Consider the following 18,342-nt stretch of genomic DNA (forward strand, 5'->3'; position numbering starts at 1 on the left):
TATCTATAATATATCTATCATATCTATCTGTAACTATCTATAACTATCATATATCTATCATATATGTATCTATATCTATCATCTATGTATCTATATCTATAATATATCTATGTATCTATATCTATCATATCTATCTGTAACTATCTATAACTATCATATATCTATCATATATGTATCTATATCTATCATCTATGTATCTATATCTATAATATATCTATGTATCTATATCTATCATCTATGTATCTATATCTATAATATATCTATCCTATATGTATCTATATCTATAATATATCTATCATCTATGTATCTATATCCATCATATATGTATCTATATCTATCATATCTATCTATAACTATCTATAACTATCATATATCTATCATATATGTATCTATATCTATCATCTATGTATCTATATCTATAATATATCTATGTATCTATATCTATCATATATGTATCTATATCTATAATATATCTATCATCTATGTATCTATATCCATCATCTATGTATCTATATCTATAATATATCTATGTATCTATATCTATCATCTATGTATCTATATCTATAATATATCTATCATCTATGTATCTATATCTATAATATATCTATCATCTATGTATCTATATCTATAATATATCTATCATCTATGTATCTATATCTATAATATATCTATCATCTATGTATCTATATCCATCATCTATGTATCTATATCTATAATATATCTATGTATCTATATCTATAATATATTTATCATCTATGTATCTATATCTATAATATATCTATCATCTATGTATCTATATCTATAATATATCTATCATCTATGTATCTATAACTATCATATATCTAGCATATATGTATCTATATCTATAATATATCTATCATATATGTATCTATATCTATAATATATCTATCATCTATGTATCTATATCTATAATATATCTATCATATATGTATCTATATCTATAATATATGTATCTATATCTATAATATATCTATCATATATGTATCTATATCTATAATATATCTATCATGTATGTATCTATATCTATCATATATCTATCATGTATGTATCTATATCTGTAATATATCTATCATGTATGTATCTATATGTATCTATATCTATCATGTATGTATCTATATCTATAATATATCTATCATATATGTATCTATATCTATAATATATCTATCATATATGTATCTATAACTATCATATATGTATCTATATCTATCATCTAAGTATCTATATCTATAATATATATCATATATGTATCTATATCTATCATATGTATCTATATCTATCATATATGTATCTATATCCATCATACATCTATCATATCTATAATATATCTATCATCTATGTATCTATATCTATAATATATCTATCATCTATGTATGTATATCTATAATACATCTATCATGTATGTATCTATATCTATAATATATCTATCATGTATGTATCTATATCTATAATATACCTATCATATATGTATCTATATCTATAATATATCTATCATCTATGTATCTATATCTATAATATATCTATCATATATGTATCTATAACTATCATATATCTATCATATCTATAATATATCTATCATATATGTATCTATAACTATCTATAACTATCATATCTATAATATATCTATCATATCTATCTATAACTATCATATATCTATCATATATGTATCTATAACTATCATATATCAATTTATCTATAACTATCATATATCTATCATATATGTATCTATAACTATCTATAATTATCATATCTATAATATATCTATCATATCTATCTATAACTATCATATATCTATCATATATGTATCTATAACTATCTATAACTATCATATATCAATTTATCTATAACTATCATATATCTATCATATATGTATCTATAACTATCTATAACTATCATATCTATAATATATCTATCATATCTATCTATAACTATCATATATCTATCATCTATGTATCATATATCTATCATATATCTATCATATCTATCATATCTATCTATAACTATCATATATCTATCATCTATGTATCATATATCTATAATATATCTATCATATCTATCTGTAACTATCTATAACTATCATATATCTATCATATATGTATCTATATCTATCATCTATGTATCTATATCTATAATATATCTATGTATCTATATCTATCATATCTATCTGTAACTATCTATAACTATCATATATCTATCATATATGTATCTATATCTATCATCTATGTATCTATATCTATAATATATCTATGTATCTATATCTATCATCTATGTATCTATATCTATAATATATCTATCCTATATGTATCTATATCTATAATATATCTATCATCTATGTATCTATATCCATCATATATGTATCTATATCTATCATATCTATCTATAACTATCTATAACTATCATATATCTATCATATATGTATCTATATCTATCATCTATGTATCTATATCTATAATATATCTATGTATCTATATCTATCATATATGTATCTATATCTATAATATATCTATCATCTATGTATCTATATCCATCATCTATGTATCTATATCTATAATATATCTATGTATCTATATCTATCATCTATGTATCTATATCTATAATATATCTATCATCTATGTATCTATATCTATAATATATCTATCATCTATGTATCTATATCTATAATATATCTATCATCTATGTATCTATATCTATAATATATCTATCATCTATGTATCTATATCCATCATCTATGTATCTATATCTATAATATATCTATGTATCTATATCTATAATATATTTATCATCTATGTATCTATATCTATAATATATCTATCATCTATGTATCTATATCTATAATATATCTATCATCTATGTATCTATAACTATCATATATCTAGCATATATGTATCTATATCTATAATATATCTATCATATATGTATCTATATCTATAATATATCTATCATCTATGTATCTATATCTATAATATATCTATCATATATGTATCTATATCTATAATATATGTATCTATATCTATAATATATCTATCATATATGTATCTATATCTATAATATATCTATCATGTATGTATCTATATCTATCATATATCTATCATGTATGTATCTATATCTGTAATATATCTATCATGTATGTATCTATATGTATCTATATCTATCATGTATGTATCTATATCTATAATATATCTATCATATATGTATCTATATCTATAATATATCTATCATATATGTATCTATAACTATCATATATGTATCTATATCTATCATCTAAGTATCTATATCTATAATATATATCATATATGTATCTATATCTATCATATGTATCTATATCTATCATATATGTATCTATATCCATCATACATCTATCATATCTATAATATATCTATCATCTATGTATCTATATCTATAATATATCTATCATCTATGTATGTATATCTATAATACATCTATCATGTATGTATCTATATCTATAATATATCTATCATGTATGTATCTATATCTATAATATACCTATCATATATGTATCTATATCTATAATATATCTATCATCTATGTATCTATATCTATAATATATCTATCATATATTTATCTATATCTATAATATATCTATCATATATGTATCTATAACTATCATATATGTATTTATATCTATCATCTAAGTATCTATATCTATAATATATCTATCATATATGTATCTATATCTATCATATATGTATCTATATCTATCATATGTATCTATATCTATCATATATGTATCTATATCCATCATACATCTATCATATATGAATCTATATCTATCATCTATGTATCTATATCTATGATATATCTATCATATATGTATCTATAACTATCATATATCTATCATATATGTATCTATGTATAATGACTATGCATAGATAATAAACAGCGAGTAGCAGCAGTTTATATGATTGATAGATATATGATCTATATAGAGAGAGATACATTTTGGCCAATTCCTCCAGACAGAGCTGTCAGGGTTGCTTGGCCTCCTTGCTCGCACATGCTTTTTCAGTTCTGCCTACACATTTTCTATGGGATTGAGGTCAGGGCTTTGTGATGGCCACTCCAAAACCTTGACCCTGTTGTCCTTAAGCCATTTTGCCACAACTTTGGAAGTATGCTTGGGGTCATTGTCAATTTGGAAGACCCATTTGCGGCCAAGCTTTAACTTCCTGACTGATGTCTTGAAATGTTGCTTCAATATATCCACATGCTTTTCCTGCCTCATGAAGCCATCTATTTTGTGAAGTGCACCAGTCCCTCCTGCAGCTAAAGCACCCCCACAACATGATGCTGCTTCACGGTTGGGATGGTGTTCTTCGGCTTGCAAGCCTGTCCTTTTTCCTCCAAACATAACGATGGTCATTATGGCCAAACAGTTCTATTTTTGTTTCATCAGACCAGAGGACATTTCTCCAAAAAGTGTGATCTTTGTCCCCATGTGCAGTTGCAAACCGTAGCCTGGCTTCTTTATGAAACACTTCAGCGAGCAGGCCTTTCTAATCGACCTGGCCGGGGTTTCCTGGAAGGATATTGATCTCATCCCGTCAGTAGAGGATGCCTGGTTATTTTTTTAAATGCCTTCCTAACCATCTTAAATAAGCATACCCCATTCAAGAAATTTAGAACCAGGAACAGATATAGCCCTTGGTTCTCCCCAGACCTGACTGCCCTTAACCAACACAAAAACATCCTATGGCGTTCTGCATTAGCATCGAACAGCCCCCGTGATATGCAGCTTTTCAGGGAAGTTAGAAACCATTATACACAGGCAGTTAGAAAAGCCAAGGCTAGCTTTTTCAAGCAGAAATTTGCTTCCTGCAACACTAACTCAAAAAAGTTCTGGGACACTGTAAAGTCCATGGAGAATAAGAACACCGCCTCCCAGCTGCCCACTGCACTGAAGATAGGAAACACTGTCACCACTGATAAATCCACTGTAATTGAGAATTTCAATAAGCATTTTTCTACGGCTGGCCATGCTTTCCACCCGGCTACCCCTACCCCGGTCAACAGCACTGCACCCCCCACACAGCAACTCACCCAAGCCTTCCCCATTTCTCCTTCTCCCAAATCCAGTCAGCTGATGTTCTGAAAGAGCTACAAAATCTGGACCCCTACAAATCAGCCGGGCTAGACAATCTGGACCCTCTCTTTCTAAAATGATCTGCCGAAATTGTTGCAACCCCTATTACTAGCCTGTTCAACCTCTCTTTCGTGTCATCTGAGATTCCCAAAGATTGGAAAGCAGCTGCGGTCATCCCCCTCTTCAAAGGGGGGGACACTCTTGACCCAAACTGCTACAGACCTATATCCTACCCTGCCTTTCTAAGGTCTTCGAATGCCAAGTCAACAAACAGATTACCGACCATTTTGAATCTCACCATACCCTCTCTGCTATGCAATCTGGTTTCAGAGCTGGTCATGGGTGCACCTCAGCCACGCTCAAGGTCCTAAACAATATCTTAACCGCCACCGATAAGAAACATTACTGTGCAGCCGTATTCATTGATCTGGCCAAGGCTTTCGACTCTGTCAATCACCACATCCTCACCGGCAGACTCGACAGCCTTGGTTTCTCAAATGATTGCCTCGCCTGGTTCACCAACTACTTCTCTGATAGAGTTCAGTTTGTCAAATCGGAGAGTCTCTATGGGGGTGCTACAGGGTTCAATTCTTGGACCGACTCTATTCTATATCAATAATGTCGCTCTTGCTGCTGGTGAGTCTCTGATCCACCTCTACGCAGACGACACCATTCTGTATACTTCTGGCCCTTCTTTGGACACTGTGTTAACAACCCTCCAGGCAAGCTTCAATGCCATACAACTCTCCTTCCGTGGCCTCCAATTGCTCTTAAATACAAGTAAAACTAAATGCATGCTCTTCAACCGATCGCTACCTGCCCGCCTGTCCAACATCACTACTCTGGACGGCTCTGACTTAGAATACGTGGACAACTACAAATACCTAGGTGTCTGGTTAGACTGTAAACTCTCCTTCCAGACCCACATCAAACATCTCCAATCCAAAGTTAAATCTAGAATTGGCTTCCTATTTCGCAACAAAGCATCCTTCACTCATGCTGCCAAACATAGCCTTGTAAAACTGACCATAGCCCACACAACTACCTCTTTCCCTACTGTATTTTCTATTTTTTTTATTTTTTTATTTTGCTCCTTTGCACCCCATTATTTCTACTTTGCACATTCTTCCACTGCACATCTATCATTCCAGTGTTTTACTTGCTATATTGTATTTATTTTGCCACCATGGCCTTTTTTGCCTTTACCTCCCTTATCTCACCTCATTTGCTCACATTGTATATAGACTTGTTTATACTGTATTATTGACTGTATGTTTGTTTTACTCCATGTGTAACTCTGTGTCGTTGTATGTGTCAAACTGCTTTGCTTTAACTTGGCCAGGTCGCAATTGTAAATGAGAATGTGTTCTCAACTGGCCTACCTGGTTAAATAAAGGTGTTCTCAACTAGCCTACCTGGTTAAATAAAGGTGTTCTCAACTAGCCTACCTGGTTAAATAAAGGTGTTCTCAACTGGCCTACCTGGTTAAATAAAGGTGTTCTCAACTAGCCTACCTGGTTAAATAAAGGTGTTCTCAACTAGCCTACCTGGTTAAATAAAGGTGTTCTCAACTAGCCTACCTGGTTAAATAAAGGTGTTCTCAACTAGCCTAGCTGGTTAAATAAAGGTGTTCTCAACTAGCCTAGCTGGTTAAATAAAGGTGTTCTCAACTAGCCTACCTGGTTAAATAAAGGTGTTCTCAACTAGCCTACCTGGTTAAATAAAGGTGTTCTCAACTAGCCTACCTGGTTAAATAAAGGTGTTCTCAACTAGCCTACCTGGTTAAATAAAGGTGTTCTCAACTAGCCTACCTGGTTAAATAAAGGTGTTCTCAACTAGCCTACCTGGTTAAATAAAGGTGTTCTCAACTGGCCTACCTGGTTAAATAAAGGTGTTCTCAACTAGCCTACCTGGTTAAATAAAGGTGTTCTCAACTAGCCTAGCTGGTTAAATAAAGGTGAAATAAATATATCTATCAGTGTACCTGAATAGTTGACTGTCAGACTTGTCAGCCTATCTATTAAGGCACTTCTTTACAGATACGATGTCACATTAAAGGTGGTGAAGGTGGTAAAGGAAGTAAAATAGGGAGTTCTTCATACCAAGACGGCCTGTTGTTCTGGGATTGATTTGCACTTTTCGCACCAAATTACGCTAATCTCTAAGAGACAGAACGCGTCTCCTTCCTGAGCGGTATGACGGCTACATGGCCCTATGGTGTTTATACTTGCGTACTATTGTTTGTACAGATGAATGTGGTACCTTCAGGAATTTGGAAATTGCTCCCAATGATGAACCAGACTTGTGGAGGTCTCCATTTTTTTCTGAGGTCTTGGCTGATTTCTTTAGATTTTCCCTTGATGATTCATGATTTCAAGCAAAGAGGCACTGAATTTGAAGGTAGGCCTTGAAATACATCCACAGGTACACCTCCAATGATGTCAATTAGCCTATCAGAAGCTTCTGAAGCCATGGCATCATTTTCTGGAATTTTCCAAGCTGTTTAAAAGCACAGTCAACTTAATGTATGTAAACTTCTGACCCACTGGAATTGTAATATTAGTGAATTATAAGTTAAATAATCTGTCTGTAAACATTTGTTGGAAAAATTACTTGTGTCATGGATGACATGGATGACATTTCACATTCTTAAAATAAAGTGGTGATCCTAAATGACCTCAACAGTTTTTTTTTTTACTAGGATTAAATGTCAGGAATTGTGAAAAACTGAGTTTAAATGTATTTGGCTAAGGAGTATGTAAACTTCCGATTTCAACTGTACATGGGGAACCAGTACAGAGTCAATGTGCAGGGGTACGAGGTAATGGAGGTAGACATGTACCTATAACTAGGAATAAAGTGACAGATAGTAACAGCAGTTTATCTGAGGAGTCAAAAGAGTTGGTGAAAAAAGGGCCAATGCAGATAGTCTGGGTAGCTATTGGTCTATTTAACTATGTAACTGTGTAATGGCTTGGAGGTAGAGGGGTCCTGTTGCAGATAGTCTGGGTAGCTATTGGTCTATTTAACTATGTAACTGTGTAATGGCTTGGAGGTAGAGGGGTCCTGTTGTAGATAGTCTGGGTAGCTATTGGTCTATTTAACTATCTGCAACAGGACCCTCTACCTCCAAGCCATTACACAGTTACATAGTCTGGGTAGCTATTGGTCTATTTAACTATCTGCAACAGGACCCCTCTACCTCCAAGCCATTACACAGTTACATAGTCTGGGTAGCTATTGGTCTATTTAACTATGTAACTGTGTAATGGCTTGGAGGTAGAGGGGTCCTGTTGTAGATAGTCTGGGCAGCTATTGGTCTATTTAACTATCTGCAACAGGACCCCTCTACCTCCAAGCCATTACACAGTTACATAGTCTGGGTAGCTATTGGTCTATTTAACTATCTGCAACAGGACCCCTCTACCTCCAAGCCATTACACAGTTACATAGTCTGGGTAGCTATTGGTCTATTTAACTATGTAACTGTGTAATGGCTTGGAGGTAGAGGGGTCCTGTTGCAGATAGTCTGGGTAGCTATTGGTCTATTTAACTATCTGCAACAGGACCCCTCTACCTCCAAGCCATTACACAGTTACATAGTCTGGGTAGCTATTGGTCTATTTAACTATGTAACTGTGTAATGGCTTGGAGGTAGAGGGGTCCTGTTGCAGATAGTCTGGGTAGCTATTGGTCTATTTAACTATCTACAACAGGAGGGTCCTAGACTCACTGTTGAACTAGGCCGTGTGTGTGTGTGTGTGTGTGTGTGTGTGTGTGTGTGTGTGTGTGTGTGTGTGTGTGTGTGTGTGTGTGTGTGTGTGTGTGTGTGTGTGTGTGTGTGTGTGTGTGTGTGTGTGTGTGTGTGTGTAACCTCATCCGAGGGCTGGTGGTATGTGGTGGATTGTTTGCCTTGTATGTAAATGTTTTCAGGAGAAAGTAGCTGCTGTCTTTCTGGAAAGTCTGGTGTTCTTAAAGAAGGGCAGATGGTGTTATTACTAAAACACCAATTAGCAGTGAGCGGGATGCAGCCAGCTAGTGCTCTGTGTTCGCATGCAGCCCTCTGCTCTGTGCCTGCCGCAGTGCGTGTGTGTGTGTGTGTGGGTTCGCCTGCTGCAGTGATATGTTATGTTAAGGAGGTGAGCTCCCAGCTTCCCACTGAACAGATTGGGACTGACATATGTCACAGGCAGGGGACTTAGCGGGGCCCGGTGGAGAGTCTACGTACTGTTGTGTGCATAATCTCTGTTGCCTCTGGGTGTGACCCGATGTGTTTAGAGTTGACACCTCTCCTCCTCCATCGCTCCACCCTTCCTTCTCCTGCTCTCCATTCCGCCTCCTCCACCCCTCATCCTCCTCCATCCCTCCTCCTCCAACCACCCTCCCCCCTCCTCCACACTCCCCCTCCCCCACCCTCCTCCACCTCAGGGAGGGAGAGGGTTTAACCTGGTCCAGCAGCCCTCAGAGAGAGAGAGAGAGAGAGGGTTGGACCTGGTCAGCAGCCCTCAGGGAGAAAGAGAGGGTTGGACCTGGTCAGCAGCCCTCAGGGAGAGAGAGGGTTGGACCTGGTCAGCAGCCCTCAGGGAGAATTGAGAGGGTTGGACCTGGTCAGCAGCCCTCAGGGAGAGATGGGGTTGGACCCAGTCCAGAAGCCCTCAGGGAGAGATGGGGTTGGACCCGGTCCAGAAGCCCTCAGGGAGAGATGGGGTTGGACCCGGTCCAGAAGCCCTCAGGGAGAGATGGGGTTGGACCCAGTCCAGAAGCCCTCAGGGAGAGATGGGGTTGGACCCAGTCCAGAAGCCCTCAGGGAGAGATGGGGTTGGACCCAGTCCAGAAGCCCTCAGGGAGAGATGGGGTTGGACCCAGTCCAGAAGCCCTCAGGGAGAGATGGGGTTGGACCCAGTCCAGAAGCCCTCAGGGAGAGATGGGGTTGGACCCAGTCCAGAAGCCCTCGGGGAGAGATGGGGTTGGACCCAGTCCAGAAGCCCTCGGGGAGAGATGGGGTTGGACCCAGTCCAGAAGCCCTCGGGGAGAGATGGGGTTGGACCCAGTCCAGAAGCCCTCGGGGAGAGATGGGGTTGGACCCAGTCCAGAAGCCCTCGGGGAGAGATGGGGTTGGACCCAGTCCAGAAGCCCTCGGGGAGAGATGGGGTTGGACCCAGTCCAGAAGCCCCCGGGAGAGAGCGGGTTGAACCCAGTCCAGAAGCCCTCAGGGAGAGAGCGGGTTGAACCCAGTCCAGAAGCCCTCAGGGAGAGAGCGGGTTGAACCCAGTCCAGAAGCCCTCAGGGAGAGATGGGTTTGAACCCAGTCCAGAAGCCCTCAGGGAGAGATGGGGTTGAACCCAGTCCAGAAGCCCTCAGGGAGAGAACGGGTTGAACCCAGTCCAGAAGCCCTCAGGGAGAGATGGGGTTGGACCCAGTCCAGAAGCCCTCAGGGAGAGATGGGGTTGGACCCAGTCCAGAAGCCCTCAGGGAGAGATGGTCCACCATAGAGCCCTAGTCCACCATATATCCCTAGTCCACCATAGTTCTAGCTGACCATAGAGCCCTAGCTAACCATAGAGCCCTAGCCTACCATAGAGCCCTAGTCCACCATGGAGCCCTAGCCAACCATAGAGCCCTAGCCAACCATGGAGCCCTAGCCAACCATAGAGCCCTAGCCAACCATAGAGCCCTAGCCAACCATAGAGCCCTAGCCAACCATAGAGCCCTAGCTAACCATAGAGCTCTAGTCCACCATAGTTCTATCTGACCATAGAGCCCTAGCTAACCATAGAGCCCTAGCCTAGGTGGAGGCTATATACAGGTGGGTACCAGTACAGAGTCAATGTGGAGGCTATATACAGGGGGTACAGAGTCAGTGTGGAGGCTATATACAGGGGGTACTGGTACAGAGTCAACGTGGAGGCTATATACAGGGAGTACCAGTACAGAGTCAATGTGGAGGCTATATACAGGGGGTACCGGTACAGAGTCAATGTGGAGGCTATATACAGGGGGTACCGGTACAGAGTCAGTGTGGAGGCTATATACAGGGGGTACTGGTACAGAGTCAACGTGGAGGCTATATACAGGGGGTACAGAGTCAACGTTGTCGGTGATCAGGCCTACCACTGTTGTGTCATCGGTAAACTTGATGATGGTGTTGAAGTCATGCATGGCCGTGCAGTCATGAGTGAACATAGGAGTACAGGAGGGGAATGAGCACACACCCCTGAAGGGCCCTGGCGGATGTGTTGTTACCTACCCTTACCACTTGGGGGCAGCCCGTCAGGAAGTCCAGGATCCAGTTGCAGAGGGAGGTGTTTAGTCCCAGGGTCCTTAGCTTAGTGATGAGCTTCATGGGCACTATGGTGTTGAACGCTGAGCTGTAGTCAACGAACAGCATTCTCACATAGGTGTTCCTTTTGTCCACGTGTGAAAGGACAGTGTGGAGTGCGATTAAGATTGCATCATCTGTGGATCTGTTCGGGTGGTAGGCGATATTAGAGTGGGTCTAGGGTTTCTGGGATAATGGTGTTGATGACCAGCCTTTCAAAGCACTTCATGGCTACAGACGCACGGCCTTGTGAATGATTACATGTCCTGGTAGTCCGTCTGGCCCCGCAGCCTGTGAATGTTGACCTGTTTAAAGTTCTTACTCACATCGGCTACGGAGAGCGTGATCACACACGTCTGGAAGCTGCAGCTCTCATGCATGTTTCAGTGTTACTTGCCTCGAAGCGAGCATAAAATGATTTAGCTTGTCTGGTAGGCTCGTGTCACTGGGCAGCTCTCTGCTCTGCTTCCCTTTGTAGTCTGTAATAGTTTGCAAGTCCTGCCACATCCGACAAGTGTCAGAGCTGGTGTTGTAGAATTCAATCTTCGTCCTGTATTGAAGTTTTGCCTGTTTGAAGGTTCGTCGGAGGGAATAGCGGGATTTCTTCTGAGTTTCCGGGTTAAAGTCCTGCTCCTTGAAAGTGGCAGCTCTACCCTTTAGCTCAGTGTGGATGTTGCCTATAATCCATGGCTTCTGGTTGGGGTATGTACGTACAATCTCTGTGGGGAGGACGTCCTCGATGCACTTACTGATGAAGCCAGTGACTGATGTTGTGTACACCTCAATGCCATCAGAAGAATCCCAGAACATATTCCAGTCTGTGATAGCAAAACAGTCCTGTAGCTTAGCATCTGCTGCATCTGACCACTTTCTTATTTTTCTGAGTCACTGGTACTTCCTGCTTTAGTTTTTGATTGTAAGCAGGAATCAAGAGGAAATCATTATTGTCAGATTTGCCAAATGGAGGGTGGGGGGGAGCTTTGTACGCATCTCTGGGTTTGGAGTAAAGGTGGTCCAGAGTCTTTCCCCTCTAGTTGCACATTTAACATGCTGGTGGAAATTATTTAAGATGGATTAGAGTTTCCCTGCATTAAAGTCCCCGGCCAGTAGGAGCGCCGCCTCTGGGTGAGCGTTTTCCTGTTTGCTTATGGCAGTCTTAGTGCCAGCATCGGTTTGTGGTGGTAAATAGACAGCTATGAATAATATCGATGAAAACTCTCAAGGTAGATAGTGTTTATCATGAGATACTCTATCTATACCTTGAGACTTACTTAGATTTTGTGCACCTCTTGTTTACAAATATACGTAGACCGCCACCCCTTGTCTTACCAGAAATGAATTAACAGTAAACCTCACACTCACAAAAGTTAGAAAATCATATGGAAATGTCAGATGTTATATTATTGCATATTTACAGTGTTGTAACAAAGTACAAAAGGGAAAATTGGATTTACAAATAAATCAACATAAATATGGGTTGTATTTACAATGGTGTTTGTTCTTCACTGGTTGCCCCTTTCTTGTGGCAACAGGTCACACATCTTGCTGTTGTGATGGCACACTGTGGTATTTAACCTAATAGATATAGATATAACAGATAGATATCATTTGATTAATTTCGTGTCAGACACATGGATTCTGCCACTGTGTTTAGGACCAAATAGCATTCTAGTTTGCTTAGTTTTCTTTGTTAATTCTTTCCAATGTGTCAAGTAATGACATTTTCTCATGATTTGGTTTGGTCTAATTGTGTTAATGCCCTGGGGCTCTGTGGGTTCTGTTTGTGAACAGAGTCCCCGTACCAGCTGGCTGGTTTGAGAATCACTTAATGTTAGGTGGTTGTCAAATTGAATTGCTCTTTTCTGGATTGTCCTAATTCTGCACACATTATTTGGGGTTTTATGTTGTACACGGATGATGTTTTTGCATTTTGGTGTTTGTCCCATTTTGTGAATTCTTGATTGGTGAGCGGACCTCAGACCATCACAACCATAAATGCCAATGAGTTCTATAACTGATTCAAGGTACTAAATGATATCATAACCGCCATCGATAAAAGACAGTACTGTGCAGCCGTCTTCATCGACCTCGCCAAGGCTTTCGACTCTGTCAATCACCATATTCTTATCGGCAGACTCAACAGCCTCGGTTTTTCGGATGACTGCCTTGCCTGGTTCACCAATTACTTTGCAGACAGAGTTCAGTGTGTCAAATCGGAGGGCATGCTGTCCGGTCCTCTGGCAGTCTCTATGGGGGTGCCACAGGGTTCAATTCTCGGGCCGACTCTTTTCTCTGTATATATCAATGATGTTGCTCTTGCTGCGGGCGATTCCCTGATCCACCTCTACGCAGACGACACCATTCTATATACTTTCGGCCCGTCATTGGACACTGTGCTATCAAACCTCCAAACGAGCTTCAATGCCATACAGCACTCCTTCCGTGGCCTCCAACTGCTCTTAAATGCGAGTAAAACCAAATGCATGCTTTTCAACCGTTCGCTGCCTGCACCCGCATGCCCGACTAGTATCACCACCCTGGATGGTTCCAACCTTGAATATGTGGACACCTATAAGTACCTAGGTGTCTGGCTAGACTGCAAACTCTCCTTCCAGACTCACATCAAACATCTCCAATCAAAAATCAAATCCAGAGTCGGCTTTCTATTCCGCAACAAAGCCTCCTTCACTCACGCTGCCAAGCTTACCCTAGTAAAACTGACTATCCTACCGATCCTCGACTTCGGCGATGTCATCTACAAAATGGCTTCCAACACTCTACTCAGCAAACTGGATGCAGTCTATCACAGTGCCATCCGTTTTGTCACTAAAGCACCTTATACCACCCACCACTGCGACTTGTATGCTCTAGTCAGCTGGCCCTCACTACATATTCGTCGCCAGACCCACTGGCTCCAGGTCATCTACAAGTCCATGCTAGGTAAAGCTCCGCCTTATCTCAGTTCACTGGTCACGATGGCAACACCCATCCGTAGCACGCGCTCCAGCAGGTGTATCTCACTGATCATCCCTAAAGCCAACACCTCATTTGGCCGCCTTTCGTTCCAGTACTCTGCTGCCTGTGACTGGAACGAATTGCAAAAATCGCTGAAGTTGGAGACTTTTATCTCCCTCACCAACTTCAAACATCAGCTATCCGAGCAGCTAACCGATCGCTGCAGCTGTACATAGTCTATAGGTAAATAGCTCACCCATTTTCACCTACCTCATTCCCATACTGTTTTTATACTGTTTTTATTTATTTACTTTTCTGCTCTTTTGCACACCAATATCTCTACCTGTACATGCCCATCTGATCATTTATCACTCCAGTGTTAATCTGCAAAAATTGTATTATTCGCCTACCTCCTCATGCCTTTTGCACACATTGTATATAGACTGCCCATTTTTTCTACTGTGTTATTGACTTGCTAATTGTTTACTCCATGTGTAACTCTGTGTTGTCTGTTCACACTGCTATGCTTTATCTTGGCCAGGTCGCAGTTGCAAATGAGAACTTGTTCTCAACTAGCCTACCTGGTTAAATAAAGGTGAAATAAAAAAATTTAAAAAAAAATGTGGCTGCTTTGCGTGATCTATTTATTGTTGTCTCTACCTTCTTGCCCTTTGTGCTGCTACCATGTTGTGCTGCTACCATGTTGTGCTGCTACCATGTTGTGCTGCTACCATGTTGTTGTCATGTTGTGTTGCTACCATGCTATGTTTTCATGTGTTGCTGCAGTGCTATGTTGTTGTCTTAGGTCTCTCTTTATGTAGTGGCGTGGTGTCTCTCTTGTTGTGTATTGTCCTATATTTTTATTTTATTTGTCATTTTTAATACCAGCCCCCGTCCCCGCAGAAGGCCTTTTAACTTTTTGTTTGGCCGCCATTGTAAATAAGAATTTGTTCTTTAACTGACTTGCCTAGTTAAATAAAGGTTAAATAAAATAGAATATATATAATTTTTGCCAGATTCTGATTGGTATGTCAAATGTTATATTCCTTTTGATAGCATAGAAGGCCCTTCTTGCCTTGTCTCTCAGCTCATTCACAGCTTTGTGGACGTTACCTGTGGCGCTGATGTTTAGACAGAGTTATGTATAGTTTGTGTGCTCTAGGGCAACAGTGTCTGTATGGAATTTGTTTTATGGGAAATTGACCTTTTTAGAACATCATTATTTTTGTCTAACTGAGATGTACTGTCGGGGCCCAGGTCTGTCGGGGCCCAGGTCTGTCGGGGCCCAGGTCTGTCGGGGCCCAGGTCTGACAGAATGTGTGTAGAAGATCTAGGTGCTGCTGTCGGCCCTCCTTGGTTGGCGACAGAAGCACCAGATCATCAGCAAATAGTAGACATTTGATTTAAAATTAAAGTAGGGTGCTGTGCTGTAGACTGTTCTAGTGCCCTCACTCAATTTGTTAACATATGTTGAAGATGGTGGGGTTTAAGCTGCATCCCTGTCTCACCCCACTGTGGAAAGAAATGTGTGTTTTTTGTCAATTTTAACCGCACACTTGTTGTTGATGCACATAGATTTTATAATGTCGTATGTTTTACCCCCAGCACCACTTTCCATCAATTTGTATAGCAGACCCTCATGCCAAATTGAGTCTAAATCTTTTTTTGAAATCAACAAAGCATGAGAAGGTTTTGCCTTTGTTTTGGTTTATTTCTTTGTCGATTAGGGTGTGCAGGGTGAATGCGTGGTCTGTTGTACGGTAATTTGGTAAAAAGGCCAATTTGACATTGATCAGTACATTGTTTTCACTGAGGAAATGCACAAGTCTGCTGTAAATGATAATGCAGAGGATTTTCCTATGGTTGCTTATCCCACGGTAGTTATTGGGGTCAAATTTGTCTCCACTTTAGTGGATTGGGGTGATCAGTCCTTGGTTCTAAATAATTGGGAAGATGCCAGAGCTAAGTATGATGTTAAAAAGTTTAAGTATAGCCAATTGGAGTTTGTGGTCTGTATATTTTATCATTTTATTTAGAATACCATCAACACCTGTCAAGTGTGTTCCCTCTCCGTCCTCTAGGTCACCAGGCTGCTCGTTATGGCTCACACCTGTCAAGTGTGTTCCCTCTCCGTCCTCTAGGTCACCAGGCTGCTCGTTATGGCTCACACCTGTCACCATCATTACCTGCACCTGCGCATCATCAGACTCATCATCTCCCTGGACTCCATCATCTCCCTGGACTCCATCATCTCCCTGATTCCCATCCCTATATTTGTCACTCCCTTTGGTTCCTTCCCCAGGCGTTATTGGTTCTGTTCCTGTGTTATGTCTGTTGTGTTTATTTATTAAAACACTCCCTGAAATTGATTCCCGACTCTCAGCGTGCTGCGTTACAACATTTTGTCCTGTAGTTCATGTAATGAGAGATTCCAGTGTGTTCTGGTATGTTCTAAGATTGGAGAAATGGTTTATCCATACATCTCCGTGTTGGATAGATAATTATTCGTGTTGTTAGTGTTTTCCAAGAAGTGTCTATAGATTCTTCAATGACATTGAGCTACTTTCTGACATGTTGTTCCTTCTTTTCCTGTTACAGTGAAACGTCTTGTCCAAGAAGTTTTCTAAAAGGGATCACATTTGTTGTTGCCTAATTGTTTTTGGTAGATTTCCCCAATACTTTACTTCAATCTATAGCATTTATTTTATTTTTAAAATTGATTTTTACCTTTATTTAACTAGGCAAGTCAGTTAAGAACAAATTCTTATTTTCAATGACAATGATTATTATATTATATTATATATTATTATTATTATTATTATATTATATTATTATTATTATTCAATGACGGCCTAGGAACAGTGGGTTAACTGCCTGTTCAGGGGCAGAACGACAGATTTGTACCTTGTCAGCTCAGGGATTTGAACTTGCAACCTTCCGGTTACTAGTCCAATGCTCTAACCACTAGGCTACCCTGCCGCTCTTGATATTATTCAGTTCCTTTGGCTTTGATGCCTCATGATTGAGTATTGCTCTGTTCAAGTAGACTATGATTTTGCTGTGATCTGATAGGGGTGTCAGTGGGCTCACTGTGAACGCTCTGAGAGACTCTGGGTTGAGGTCAGTGAAAAAGTAGTCTACAGTACTACTGCCAAGAGATGAGCTATAGGTGTACCTACCATAGGAGTCCCCTCAAAGTCTACCATTGACTATGTACATACCCAGCGTGCGACAGAGCTGCAGGAGTTGTGACCTGTTTTTGTTGGTTATGTTGTTGTAGTTGTGCCTAGGGGGGCATATGGGGGAGGGAATACTGTTGGTTATGTTGTTGTAGTTGTGCCTAGGGGGGCATATGGGGGAGGGAAAGCTGTTGGTTATGTTGTTGTAGTTGTGCCTAGGGGGGCATATGGGGGAGGGAATGCTGTCACCTCCAGGTAGGTGTTTGGTTATGTTGTTGTACTTGTGCCTAGGGGGGCATATGGGGGAGGGAATGCTGTTGGTTATGTTGTTGTAGTTGTGCCTAGGGGGCATATGGGGAGGGAATACTGTCACCTCCAGGTAGGTGTTTGGTTATGTTGTTGTAGTTGTGTCTAGGGGGGCATATGGGGGAGGGAATGCTGTTGGTTATGTTGTTGTAGTTGTGCCTAGGGGGGCATATGGGGGAGGGAAAGCTGTCACCTGCAGGTAGGTGTTTGGTTATGTTGTTGTAGTTGTGCCTAGGGGGGCATATGGGGGAGGGAATGTTGTCACCTCCAGGTAGGTGTTTGGTTATGTTGTTGTAGTTGTGCCTAGGGGGGCATATGGGGGAGGAAATGTTGTCACCTCCAGGTAGGTGTTTGGTTATGTTGTTGTACTTGTGCCTAGGGGGGCATATGGGGGAGGAAATGTTGTCACCTCCAGGTAGGTGTTTGGTTATGTTGTTGTAGTTGTGTCTAGGGGGGCATATGGG

This window comes from Oncorhynchus keta, chromosome 20 (assembly GCF_023373465.1).
Source record: "Oncorhynchus keta strain PuntledgeMale-10-30-2019 chromosome 20, Oket_V2, whole genome shotgun sequence".
In the NCBI taxonomy this organism is placed as follows: domain Eukaryota; kingdom Metazoa; phylum Chordata; class Actinopteri; order Salmoniformes; family Salmonidae; genus Oncorhynchus; species Oncorhynchus keta.